Source organism: Nicotiana sylvestris, chromosome 9 (genome assembly GCF_000393655.2).
Source record: "Nicotiana sylvestris chromosome 9, ASM39365v2, whole genome shotgun sequence".
Taxonomy (NCBI): Eukaryota; Viridiplantae; Streptophyta; class Magnoliopsida; order Solanales; family Solanaceae; genus Nicotiana; species Nicotiana sylvestris.
Window position 1 is genome coordinate 30,789,581 of NC_091065.1, and position 11,713 is coordinate 30,801,293.

The window sequence follows — 11,713 nt, forward strand, 5'->3', positions numbered from 1 at the left end:
AATCAGATTCCTTATTTTCTTTGTTGATGTAACTATTTAGTTTCCTCCTCCTTTTGATCAGCCTTTATGCTTAAGCTACCTTCCGATCTGCGGCTCATGGTATTACTTTAGCCTTTCATGTATGCTATAGATATCCAGGATATAATCTTCTAATAATTCAATTCTTTGTCTATGACCTGGACTTAATTCTTTCTTTTAACTTATATCAGAGTCTTCTACGGTTGTGTGATTGTCAACATATATGTATACTCCGAAATCGCAAGTGCATTCATAATGTAACCAACTTTGGATCATTGATCGAATAATTCCTTCTAAACTTTCTTTAAATGTAAGTTATTACTTTTCCTTGTTGCGTGCATACTTAGCTTATTTTAGTTCCCATGCATGCCAGAATTTTTGTGCAACTCATATAATCTTGAATATTACTTTTGACTTTAAATCATGTTCATTGAACACGGTAAGTACCACTTTTTTTATAGAGTGAGACTTTTTTTTACATGATTATTTTTTTTTCTTCCAGTTACCATGTTTAGGTTGAAGCCTTTTTCCTTATTTCCTCAGTTAGACTTTTGTCGTAATACTTAGGGAAGACCTTCTGACCCTTGTAAAGTTGCGAGCTTATTACATCGCATACCCGATAGAATTCTTGATGTTCGTACTCATATATAATTATTCATAGTTCTTGCCTTCATGTCCTTATGCTTGTAGGGTTGCTTCTGAACTGATATTTTGACTGTCTTCCTAGTGGCACTCTCTTTTATTTTTAGAACATTCATACGATACCTTTAACTACCCCAACTCATATATGAATATTACTCAAGTTATATAATGACATCACTACGAGGCTGAATTCACTATATTAGGCTTTACCGTGTTTATAGTATACGGTAAAATTAGAGGGACCAATTTTTGGTCATACGATGCTTTATGAGCACGTTTCTAAAGCCTCAAGATTGAGGTCGAGATCCATGCCCAGGGGGGGTTATCAATGACGACCTCGGGGCAGTACGAATCGATAGTTGTAGTAAGGAAGTGGGCAGTACCCAAGGCCCTCGACTAGAGCTGATAAAGTCTAGTAGGCTAGTTCAGACTTGAATCAGGGCATTAAATGGTTGTACCAACCTCATATCATTGTAATGAATGAACTTGTACCGTACTAGGATTTATGTCATATACAAAGGGGATCCTTATAATTTTGTAGGGACATCTGATATTCAATACTCAATACAATAACATTGTTTACTGTGAAAATGTTAATAATAATTAAATTTGTTGATGGAACTCTAAAATACGTGATCTATTTTTATGCTAGCTGTTTAAGCATACGATGCTATATGTATGAAGTTTAGAGACGAAATGCAAGCTAAAATAGAGTTATAATCAAACCGATAAACTAGACGTGCGGGGCCTCAAACTAACCGATACGGGGCCTCGAGGTCGATTCCTGTGCTCGGGCTCGAGTTATTAAGGGTAACTGGGGAAGGGATAATAGTTATAAAATAGATAAGTGAAGACTCGTTATGGCCAATGATAAGCAATAAATGAAGAACAAGTATGAAGGTAGTAAATAAGAGCAGCAATATTGAGATAGTATGCTAGAGAGAAAAGAGAATGTTCTACTATATTTCGTGTGGAGTAATTGGAGCAACAGACCTTACAAACTGACCAGGACCCCCCTTATATAGGAAGGGAGTCTCTATATAGTATAGAAGGCATTAATTGCAAAGATGTGGGATGGGACAACTAGACATGACATCCTGATTTGGGTTTAGAGTAGACTGGCTAGGCTCTGTCAGTCCTAGTCGTGCACCTTGGAAACCTTCCATTTTTATAACTTATCATGATTAGTGCTATCATGGGGTTGAGTATCATTGGCCCTCGTGGACAGATACTCGGCCACGGCCTCGAGCTTTCAAACTAGTTTTGCGACCTTGGGCCTTCGAGGTGATCTTCCGAAGTACCTTAACGACCAGAAATTGGACCCTCCGATTTTGTCGTATACAGATAATCCCCGTGCTTCTTAGAGAGGAATGATGAAAAACGACCTTGACATCCAATTCTTCGAACTTCCCATGATGACATCATACTGACGACATCATATTTATGACGTCGACCTTTACGATAACCGAAAACATCCCGGCATTTCGCTTTTCCAAGACTATTCAAGGTGTTATGATTTTTTGTTCATCAGAGCTATAATGTCACTACCGATTCGGCTCCTAAGGATGCATTAACTACTCTTGCCATTATGCCTTTCAAAAATTAGGGCGTCGTTGGTTACGTTACCATCTTTCCTATAAATGGGAGCCCTTTGGGTTCAGCCTTTCATCCAAATGCCTTCTCATACTTACCCTACCTTTTCCTCTTTCCATTCTTATCCACTGTTGCCCTCCATGTGTGAGGTCCATGGCCTTGCGATTCTTTGGCGGTGCCTCTATCAGCCGTGCCAAAGCCTACCCCCTGGACTTCCCTCCGTTGAGGGGGATTTTGATGTTTCATTTCTGTTGTCGTTGTTTTCATGGTTGTTGTTGTTGTTGTTGTTCCGAGATGATGAGATAGGGAGGTCGGTCTCTCCCGTCTATGGAATGTGTTTGGACCATACACCGCTGCTCAGGAGGGTGATCGGACTATACTCCGCTGCTCACCCCCTACCCTAGCCCGGTGCACTACGCCCTCTTTGATTTCCTTGGCATATGGCGTCACTATCTGCCAACTGTCGTATCTTGTGCCGGGGAAACGTTCCAAGAAGTGGCTTTACAATAGTAGCGCTGGCGAAGTTCACACTAGCTAGATTTTTCACCCAGCCACTTCTTCATCCCTTTTGGCCCCTCCTTAGTCACTTTGCTCTTCTCCATCGCTTTCCCCTTCTACATCTTCCCTTTTGAAGATGCCATTCTGGAAGGTCGAGATGACACTTCTATGGGGATGGCGCTTGGAAGATATTGCCTTTAAGGTTGTGCGCCCACGAATATGCTATCCGAAGACGCTGCTGCCGAGGTTGTTCTTTCGAGAGTAGACAAGGCTCTTAGTCTTTCCCTATACATGTATCCTTTTACATATTTATTTCTATGTAAGGACCCCTCACGGGCTTTTGTAATCATATGTAAGTCCCTTGAGGGCTATTGTAACCAAGTGTTTGTGAATATAAAGATATTTTCTCGACTTTCATTTTTGATGCTTGCCATATTCTTTTACATTTTTGGAGACTCTGAATGTATGCCTCTGTTGACTATCGTCAATACCTAACTCGAGTACGAGTATTCTTCTGGCCTTCGGTCGATAAAAACAGCACGTCTTGGAACCCTCTGTTGTTCCTCAGACCAAGATCGAATTGGTGCGATAGATTCGGACAATGAAGACATTTACTTTGGGTGGTATGAAAGTAATGCCTCGAGCCATAAAATCTTCGAGAGCGGTCTCTGAGTGAGGGTTAGCTTTGGGCACCTGGAAGATCACTTTGAATTTGATGTAGGTAACCTTTAAGGCGTTGTAGATACGCCCCAGATGAGGGTCGCCAGAATTAGGCGATATCCTGAGGTCGAACCCTTATGGACGAGGCTCAAAACACTTATTTTTCTTCTTGAGAGGAGCCTTCGAGACAGGGTACCATCTCAAATCTCGCAATTGGTGCTAAGGGCTTCCTGTAGGCTAACTCTCTTTCTTGGAGCAGGTCCTTGAGATCGGGTACCATCTCGGGACTGGAGACAACATCGTTGGCTTCTTAAAGCCTAACTTCTTTTTGATGGAGGTCCTCGAGGTCGGGTACAACCTTGGGTTTGGAGATGATGCCGTTGGTTTCATAAATCCTAACTTATTTTCGATGGAGATCCTCGAGATCGGGTACTATCTCGGCATTGGAGATGATGCCTTTTTCTTCATAAAGCCTAACTTCTTTTTGATGGAGGTCCTCGAAGTCGGGTACCACCTTGAGACTGGAAAGGATGTCGTTGGCTTCTTAAAGCCTAACTTCTTTTTGATGGAGGTCCTCGATGTCGGGTACCACCTCAAGACTGGAGAGGATGATGTTGGCTTCTTAAAGTCTAGATTCTCTTTTATGGAGATCCTCAAGGTCGGGTACCACCTCGGGATTGGAGAGGATGTCGTTGGCTTCTTAAAGCCTGGCTTCTTTATATGTATATAGGGTCGCTTTCGCTCCTTTAGGGATCTCCCATTTTTAGATAGCCATCCTTCCGTTTCGGCGTTGAGCCCTTCATTACCTTTAGCGCTAAAGTATTTGTTCAGGTTCCTTCTTAAGTTCCTCTATTATCTCCATAGCCATGATTGTTACATCGGGGCCTATTCGGCAGAGAGGGAAGAGGTCCACTCCCGATGTTCAGGATCAAAGAGGCTTCCTTGAAGATTATTTCTTTTATAGGAAAGGGGCACCTTGAGTTAGTGAGGAGAGACTGCGAATGGGGGAGAGAGTAGTGTTACATACTTTTTCCCCGGATGAGGGCATCTCAGATCATGTTGATGGATTCCTGAACATGTACACGTATCCTTTCATACTAGGAACCCTTGATAGGGTTGTGCTCGACTTCTATTTGAAGTATCGGGTTACGTTGGCGTAGATATATCCATCGTTTTGGGGAGTAGTGTCTATGACGAGGTTCTTTGCGGAGAATGCGGGGCTTTAATTTATGCTCTGTAGTCTCAATAGGCTATATCGACACTTTCACCATCGAGGTTTGCTAACCTTGCGGTGTTGGTCGACCATGCTCTTTATTATTCACGATGAGGAGGATAGAGATCGAGAGTGGATGAGTCAGTTCGTCCAGGTCTGGACTGGTGACGTTATCCCTGTGGAATTTATGCCATTCCCCAAGGAATGGAATTTTACACATAAGTGGTACATCCCGTGCCTTCTCATATTCGTTTATGGCGAAGGTTTGTTTTGTAACCGAGTTTTCTCCCTTTTTGTAGCAGTTTCATGGGCGTCAGGCGATGTTCCTAATCTAGCTGGTTGGGTCCGGAAGTTGGCGACCCACTCGACTTGTGACGAGCGTAGGTGGCGAGCTGTTTTCCGGGGCAGATGGTAAGCAAAACATCATGGTGTATGTTTGTACTACCTTTTCCTTACCCTTTTATCGTTTGGAGAGGCATTTCCCTTACTGCGTATTAATCTTGTTGTCATAGGTATCAGAGAGTCTCCTGAGGTGGTGCTCCTCCAGAGAGGGGTAAGGGTTGCCAACTCCCGAGCTAAAGAATTATAGAAATAATAGAGATACGCATTCGCAGGGCGATGGTGCTCAGAGTAAGGCATAACGGGGCCAGAGTTCTGAGACGGAAACAACATCTGAGCTTGTCGCGCCCGAAGTTCCTGGGTCATGATAGGTGGTTTCTCTAAGCGACTGTCCTCGACCGGAGTCGCTTCTTCCAAGGCAGGGGGGACTAGATTAACAGATTTGCCCTCGGCCTTCGAGGAAGTCCGTCGGCTTCAATTTGCGGTGAGCTTCGACATAGGCTTTTTGAATCTCACTTCTTTGTTTCCTTATTGTGTTTTCTTTTGCAGTCCGTTGACAGGTTTATGTTAGAGTTGTTTCACCATGGAGCTAGGCTCCGGAAAGTTCTAGATGAGGATAGATCCCTTAGGCTCCTTTACGAGGAAAAGGAAGCCGAGCTGGCACACTTGCGATATGAGGAGTGCCGGAGCTCGAATTATGAGGGCTACATGATAGAGCAGGTAATCTTCTCTCTCGGGTGCATATACGTTCTGCCTTTTAGCTCTTAAGGCTAACACTTTGTTTATCCCTATTGCAAAAAAAGACGGAGGCCCTGGAACTTCTTCAGGACGAAGCTGACCGTGTCTTGAATGACTGTGATGAGTTAAGAGCTCGAGTGGAGGCTTAGGCTTCAGAAGAGAAGGATGCCTTGACTAACTTTCCTGCCTTCGAGGTTCAACTCTGCTTATTTCGTGATAATGCTTTAGTTCAAGCGGATATGATTACGAAGCTCGAACGCGAGCTTTCGATGGTCAGGGCTGAGAAGTGATGTCTGGAATGGAGTAGTACTGAGCCGAACTAAGGCTGATCAGGGGGTGGTGGTTTATTAGAAGGACGCTACCAATCCTCAAGCCTAGTTGAAGAGGGTCCTCGATCGTGAAGAGAGGATCAAACTCGTTGCAAGTATCGAAGATAGATTCTCGAGGAGATCCGCGTCAAGGGCTTTATCCTCTCGGAAGAGTTGGTGTGATCGAGGGTGGACAAGCGTGATGCTCGGTTACTGCTGTCCAACACCGAGGAGAGTGAAGAACAAGTCGGTAGGCCGTAGCTCCCATGGATAGGGCATAGATTTTTCCATTTTGTAAGTAGCATTTCCAAAGCATGTTTGTAGATGGAAAATGTGCTTTTTCGTGTGTGTTTATAAAGGAAAACCTTGTGGCTTTACTTCTACTGTACCCTTTTCTGTCTCGCAGTTGGCCAGGTGAACAGGTGAACTGGTCTCAAAGTCGGTGAGAATCCTTAGATTTGTTATATGGCCCTGGGGCTCTTACGCGCTCGGTCGATGCCACCTTTAGTATAAGTTGGCATTTGAGCTTTTATGCTTTTGCTCAACTGCTTTGGGTTAAGTCTACGAGTCGGGTTTCGACTCGAGCTCGTTTGGCCCTCAAGTTTTTATGTTTGCATGGTCTGGCGATAATGGCTCTTACGCCTTCGATCGAAGCGATCTCTTATGTGCGTGGCCCTTTGGCTTATTAGGCTGGTGACAATGGCTCTTACGCTCTGCCCTGAGGCATATATAGTTAACTATTTTGGGTCTTGTCTCTGAATCGGGTTACGACTCAAGCTCATTTGACCCTTAAGTTTTCATGTTTGTATGAGCTGGCGACAATGGTTCTTACGCTTTGGGACGATGCGTCCTTTTAATGTAAGTTGGAGGCAATGACTCTTATGCTTTGGGTCGAAGCGACCTTTTATTGGCTTTATTTTCCTCTCTTTAAGGACTTTTGAAATCATTTTTCCTGACCCGTCGTCGATTCGGGAATAACCTCAAGTTCAAGTTATTTGCGGCAATGTTCGAGCACCTCGGGAGGTTGGCTCAGAGGCTGAGTAGCTCGAAACCTTGTGATTTAGAGCTGACATGGTCGAAGCTATTTTGCCTATGTCGAGGGTAGCTTGTTTAATCTGGTCTTTTCAAAGTAGATTGGAAGTAATGGCCTATGATTTTGTAGTGACGGTCGGGCGTCCCCGAGTTGTGTTAGTTTGGCTGGTATAGCCGTATGACCGTAGTCATTTGTGCTTGGCGGGAGACATTTTTGGTCCCAAGTGAAATAGTTTAGGTGTCTATTTCGAGGGTATGCATTTTTAGGTGTATTACACGTTCAATATATAGCCTAAACTTCGGGATCGAGCTTATGCCTGTAATAAGGTCTTAAAAACTTTTCATGCCTTCAAGGTCTTACAGTTTTGAATACTTGGTACAAGTATTGTTCATGCCTTGCTTGAGGTATTACAGTTTTGGATACTTAGTACAAGTATTGTTCATGCCTTGCTTGAGGTCTTACAGATATTGTAGTTGCATTATGTAGGTCTTATGAGACCGAGTCTGCCCACTCGAGGACTTATGGACTCAAGTTTTTTAATGAATGGCGATTAGCGACATTCCCTGAGTCATCGAGGGTGCTTTGGGTTGGAAGCCGCACTTGTAGATTTTGTATTGCTCCGTTGAGGGCTTACAAGTTTGGAGATTCCAATCCTGGGATCGTGCGTTTGTGAGTTTTTGACGCCAGTCCCCGAGTATTCGGGGCACTTTTGTCCTTGGAGATGTTCCGTGATTTTCATGTTGCCTCGTTGAGGGCATACGAGTTTGGAGTCCTGACTTGTAGGTCGCACGGGTGTTGAATTGTCGACGTCAGTCCCCGAGTACTTGGGAAAAGGGAGATGATTATACCTCTGTGTGGGATGTTGTGCCCCATATATGGTTTTAATCCTATCATTTGTTGGGAATTTCATCATTTGGTGGAGGGTGGATGACACTACTCTCATGTAGTGTATCCACGGTCTTCTAACAAGGCGTTGTACCTCATGTCCCCTTCGATGACATGAACTTTGACATTTTGGGTCGTGCCAGCCACGCTAACTGGGAGGGTGATTTCTCCTTTTGTTGTTTCACTTGCCATGTTGAATCCATTGAGGACTCGAGTGGCAAGCATTATTTGGCCTAGCAGTCTGACCTTCTCTATTACTCTCGACTGATAATGTTGGCCGAGCTACCAAGATACACGAGTACACATTTTATTTGAAATGTATTCACAAAGAAAGAGATTACCAGTGCATCATTATGTGGTTGAGACAAGGTCTCGGAGTCCTCATCGCTGAACGTGAGGGAATCCTCGGGTATGTATCCCCGAGTTTGCTTTTCTCTAGTGATGGATTTTTTTGTCGCTCTTATCACGGGCTCCTGGGGATCATCGACACCTCCTAAGATCATGTGGATAAAATGTTGTGGTTCTTTCGCTTTGTTCTTTTTGGCCGCCTCTCTTTCCGGAACTGATTATTGGTCTGGTCGCTTAAGAATTCTCGGTGGTGACCTTTATTGAGTAGCCTGGCCACTTTCTCTCGGAGCTGGTGACAATCTTCGGTCTTATGGCCATGTTTGTTATGAAATTCACATACTAAGTTATGATTCCTCTGGGAATGATCCGACCGTATAGGCCTGGGCCATCAGGTGTCTTTGATTTTGCTGATGGCAAAAATGATATCCGATACATCGAAGTTGAAGTTATATTCTGATAAGGGTGGTTCCCCTGTTGGCCTTGTGTTTCCATTAAATCCGGTTCTGTTAATAAGTCCCTGAGGATTCTGTCCTTGGTTGATCAATCGATCCTTGCGAGGTGGGTTGCGCCTCGGGGCTTTCCTCCTGTCTTCGGTGTATGGCTGATATCTTTCTTTGTTTGGGTTTGGCTCCTTTGCTAAGAGCCTACTTGGGTATACTGAGCTCGAAGGAGCTCCCAGCTAGTCACCCTCGACTCTAATTTTCGACTGGTATCAATTGTGTACGTCCGACCAGGTTATGGCAGGATACTCGACCAAATTTTGTTTTAGCTGCGTCGAAGCCATTGAACCCCTCTCATTCAGGCCTTGAGTGAAGGCTTGCACAGGCCAGTCATCGGAGACAAGTGGTAGTTCCATTCTTTCCATTTTGAAGCGAGAGACGAACTCTCGCAGCATTTAACAATTTTTAGGGGAGGTTAGCATTTTAATACTGTGATGTATACCTGCTGATACATATATTCATTGTTTTAATATTTGTAAGAATTATTGTTTTTCTGTGTTGATAAGTCTCAAGATTATCTCTATAAAATTCAATTTCTTTCTCTATAGTTAATAAAGCTTTATTACGTAATCTATTATATTTAATTATGTCTTTGCAGGTTTTAATATTGTGTTTAACACAATCTATTTTTCTATTTATGTTACTGAGGTTTTTAAGAAGTTTCCATTTCTGGGTGTTATAGAATCTTATGTAATGAAAAGTGTTATGTTTCATTTATAAACAGATTTTATTAACTTGATATGTGATCATTAATCTGAATATAAATCTAATTCATATAGATCTAATATATCTATTTCTTGTGATACAATTAGTTCTGTAAATGCTTGTTCCATTACATATATTATTTCAAAAGTAACTAAAATATCATAAATTTTTCTTTTAACATCGTTATTAAGTCTGTTAAAGATATATAATATAAGTATTTTGTAGTCAATATTTTCTTCTAATAAATACGTGTGGTTGTTCATTCAGATTTACTATTTATCCTTATCATGTGTTTACTAAACATATTCCCTCTAACCTCTTTGTTTATCATAGAGTTTATCATATTTTAATAAGTTATACTGAACAATCTTTTCTGGTCACTACCATGTTTTTCATGCTTCAATCATTTACCCTAACAGCGCCTCAACTCTGTGTACTCCCCTAAACGGCTTCCTTGCCTACTGGTTTCCACTTTAGGATGGCATAGTCTGGGCTTAACTACTCTCAGCATTATTAGACAGGCAAACTTTCTCAAGATGTTCTTTATAACAGTACTATAACATGATAAACAATTATGATATTCAAGAGATTATAAGGAATATAAGAGTTTAGTTAAACATGATTATGAATAAACTTACCTGGTTTTGTAACTCGTTTGAATGCTCCATAGCTTTCAGAAGTTTGTATATAATCAGATATTTTATTGAGAGAAGATAAGAGAGAGAAGGTGAGTATGAGGATGTCCCTTCTTCCTCGGATTTACATTCTATATATAGAAAATTAAAACGACTCCTACTGTTCACAAATGACTCTTACTATTCATGAACGACCTTTACTGTTCATGATTATGACTCTTACTATTTGCTTTACGACTTTTTTACATGACTCTTACTATTCATGAACGACCTTTACTGTTCATGATTATGACTCTTACTTTACGACTTTTTTTTTTTACATGACTCGACCCTTTACATTATTTGTTTTCAATAGTTGTTTCCTTCATATGTCTTCTTGTTGATACCTTCATTCTAGTTGGACTTCTGGTACATAGTTATCATCTCCGTTGCACTTTGAACATATGTGGTCTGGATATTTGTGTCCCACTAGTTTGCAGTATCTTGTCAATAACTCGTTTGAAATAAATTCTTTTTTCAATGCTCTGGTAGTTGGTTGCATTTCTGGCTTTAAATAATGATAAAATCCATTTCTGGACTTCATCCATATCTCCTTGTCGTAGTTCTTTTGAGTTGGCATATATCATTAACTGGTCTCTGGAATAATAGCTCCAGATAGCATTTCCTTGTAGATAATTGTTAGCTAGTTCTTGAATAATAGTTGCTATACCAATTATTCTTTTGTTGGCATAGAAACTTGGTATCTCCATTTTCTGTATCTCCGGTTGTTTCTCTATTTCTTCCGGTATTATCATATCTCGTGTTAGTCCTATCTTTATCACCTGTATAATGGGTTTTATTTCATCATATAGTATTTCAGCTGGTGCTGTATAGAATTTGATGAAGAATAGGTTGCCTTTTGTAATTCTTTTGAAGGTGACAAATGCTTTGTATAGCTCTGGTATTCCAATTATTTCTTCTCCGTCGTGGGTATATACGGTGCTGAGTAGTCCGTAGTTGTAACATGTCTTTACTAGGTTGGGTTTTGTTTTTGGTTGGGCTATTAGCCTATTATATCCCTGTAGTTTTTGAGTTATATAATCTTGTGTTGGATCTGTAGTAGTAGTTGATCTGGGGTTTAGGTTTAGAAATGTCTGAATTTTATATATATTCTCAATATATGTTTGAGTAATATGGTTATATACCTTTTTGTTGTGGTGTAGGCTATTAGCATAGGTTGTAGTTTGTGGGGTTATAGCTACTGCTTCTTTTGGCTTTTTTGATGTAAATGGCTTATCAAATACGTTGTTTAAATTTACATTGGTATGTAGCTTCTTATTCACCTGTTTTCTTGTGCCTGCAGCTGTAGGTAAACAAACTTTGTCATGGGTTTTTTGGAGTTTCCCAACGTCTCCTTCTAATTCTGGAATTTTTATGTCTTCCGATCGACTTAGCTCCGCATTTTTATAGTCATGCTGCTGACTTTCTAGCTGTTGTAATCTTTTGCCCATACTATCCATCTGTAATGATAGGGTAGTAAGGATTGCAAATATATCTTTCGATTCTTGATTCTCATCAGTTTGAGTACTTTTGTCTTGATAAGTAATCTGCAATAACAT

The 11,713-nt window shown here is 41.4% G+C and overlaps 1 pseudogene; it reads right to left on the reverse strand.

Annotated features, from left to right (window-relative positions):
* Positions 1-10,503: 10,503 nt before the first annotated feature.
* Positions 10,504-11,713, reverse strand: LOC138876849 (uncharacterized; annotated as a pseudogene).